This window comes from Sinocyclocheilus anshuiensis, unplaced genomic scaffold, assembly GCF_001515605.1.
Source record: "Sinocyclocheilus anshuiensis isolate Anshui unplaced genomic scaffold, SAMN03320099.WGS_v1.1 scaffold244, whole genome shotgun sequence".
Classification (NCBI taxonomy): Eukaryota; Metazoa; Chordata; class Actinopteri; order Cypriniformes; family Cyprinidae; genus Sinocyclocheilus; species Sinocyclocheilus anshuiensis.
Genome location: NW_015558588.1, coordinates 190,175 through 192,963, shown reverse-complemented (window position 1 = coordinate 192,963; position 2,789 = coordinate 190,175). Strand labels below are relative to the sequence as shown.

Below are 2,789 nucleotides of genomic sequence, written 5' to 3'. Positions count from 1 at the left end.
CCCCCCCCCCCCCAAGTAAATAAAAGGCCTTACCGGACAGGCATTAGGACCCGGGGGAGGCTGTTGCTGCTGCTGCTGCACACGCTAGTAACTGTCGACTCTTTCGCACACCGGACACATCATTCTGTACTCACATTCTCAGATTAAATGCTCAAAACAGTGAATCTAATCATCATTCAGGAAAAAGTTAGCTTCAAGAATGACCACACTGCTGACGTGATCTAATCGCTAGCACACCCTGAGCACATGTGAGTTACTCATCTTATCGGAATGGCATATCGGCATAATTTTTCATAATAGGCTGATGCCAATATTTGCATTTTAAGCCATTATCGGCCGATTTCGATAGCGTTCCGATAATATTGTGCATCCCTATTAATAATATTAATATTTTTAATTTGTTTTAAAAACTAAAATAATTTTAACATGAACTTTTTAGTAAGTTTGTTGTGTGATTTAGTTGTTTTCTTATTTTTATTTCAGTTTTAGTAATTTTAGTACTTCAGATAAAAAAAATATTAGAAATGTATTTATTTTTTAGAAAGTTATTTTTTTATCTTCTATTTTAGTTGTTTTAATGTTTATTTCACCTAATTAATTTTTTTTGTATTTTTAGTTTTAGTCGTAATTACCGATAACAACACTGTTTTCAGCGTGAAATTCAGTTTAAATCCGAAAACACACCGATCGTTCATAGACTTCCTTGAGAATAGAGTGAAAACTCAAAACGTTTGTCTTACAGAATTGGTCAGTAACTTTTTAAGGCAGGGCTAAGCAAAGGGTCAGTTTCCCATAATGCAATGCTCACGCAGCAGGATAATGACAAGAAAAGCTGCACTGAATCTGATCAATCACATGCCGTTTCAGAACAACATCCAGCAGGTGTTCCAGAGACTGCATGCCTTACTGCAGGAGGAGTACAGCGGCGAGGACCTGCAGATCATCGCCTGTCCTTCCATGGAGCAGGTGCTTATCCAGCCCAGCTAACACACACTAAGAACGTTATGAAAACGTTATTTCTGAATATTGTTCAAAACATTCTGTTACATGTTTTTTCTTGGTTATGTGAACCTTAGAGAAAACATTAAAGGCAGGGTAGGTGATTTGGTTCAAAAACATTTTTTGTTATGCTTGTTGAAAGTCTCAATACAATCACATCCCGATAGCAATCACTAAGCTAAGTGGTCTAAATATATTTATATGTATTTATATTGTCTAGGGCTGAAACGATTAGTCAACTTTATTGACAACAAAAAAATTGCAGATAGAGATTATTGTTGTCAAGTAGCCGTTTGATCTCATATCAGTCCCTCCAGAATTTCGTGAATTTTTTTTGTGATTTTGCAATCAAAATGTCTGATTTTGTGGGGGTAATTTTCAAAAATGTGCTTTTTTTTTTTTTTAAACTGATGATTTCGTTTTTTTGTGAAACCTTGATTTTTGCAATTATTTTGCGGTGAAATGGCGAATAATGAGGGTTGCAAAAAAATGCGACACGTTGCTGATTTTGCATTGGATTCAGCGATCGCCGAATCGCGAAAAACTGGAGGGTCTGTCATATGACCTAATGTAAGAGCCTGCAGTAAACGCGGTTTGACCAGTGTGGCGCTGTAGCGCAAGACTGTAATTCAGCTCTCCCGGATGAAATTCAAGAGAAGACAAGGGGCTTAAGAGAGTCTGAGTGTAAATGCAACAGAACCAGACGCTGCTGAGAGCGGCGTTTAGATGAATATGTAAATATGTGCTGCGCGATTTCCTTCTCCATAACGAAATAAACACAACAAAAATGAGAGCGGTGAGAAAACAGCAGTTAAGAAAGCATCTGATCATAGCGATGTGGATATTTTTAAACCAACTCCAGCACTCCAGTCACGTCTAGTCACAACCCTCTACATTGCGAGTAAATCACTCGCATATGCGACTAAATCTTCACTCTGGGCTACTAAATGATGTCTAATATTAGCCAATTGCTAATAAATTCTCAGATTTTACTCGCCAGTGTGAGTTGGAGGCTAAGTATAAGTTTAGCTCAGATATATTTTCTCTCGCCGAACACTCTCTGACTGAGCGCATCAGTTTCACTCTTCGTCAAGCGATCTGTGCTGTTTTTCAGTTCATCTCAATGGATGTGCAACGCACCTGTATTTAACGTACTGTAAACTCTAGTGTGAAGCGCACGACTCGCCGTCGCTTTGTTTCACACACGCAGCGAGAGAGAGAGGGAGAGAGAGAATTGACGCGCTACCTATGCACGCTACATGTAAACGATATTCTTTGTTGTATTTTGCTGTCAAAATAACGGAGTTCCTTTGGAATTCTTCAGCCTTTAAGAACTGCCGGGTTTTCCGGTAGTGAGCGGAACTAATGCGCAAACGGCAATTTCATTGGCTGGCGCTCACCTATAATCGTCCCTGTTTTGATTTCAGCAAATCAGTTCGAGCGAACGCACACAACCTGATTAATATTCATGAATCCAGTAGCTCATTAATCCTTGGTGCGTTTTATATTGTTCTTATTAGTAGAATTCGTATCATTATTATCTTATTATTTTTGTTAGTTTTTTCCCAATTTTTTTTTTACAGAAACACTGAATGACCAAAAAAGCACCACCACCAGTCCGAAGTTCAGTTAAAATGACTAATATGCATTCATACATGGTTATCAAGTTTTAATTCTAATTACAAAAGTTCTATCATTAAATAATATTGATTATCATATTATAATGCTTGACTGACTGATGTTAAGAGTGTACTTTCAGATATTTATAAAACTGTGCCATTTCACAAACA

At 37.6% G+C, this 2,789-nt stretch overlaps 1 pseudogene; it reads left to right on the top strand.

The window, feature by feature from the left end:
• The window catches only part of LOC107679944 (conserved oligomeric Golgi complex subunit 3-like), a 45,903-nt pseudogene that overhangs the window by 39,225 nt on the left and 3,889 nt on the right, over positions 1-2,789 (top strand).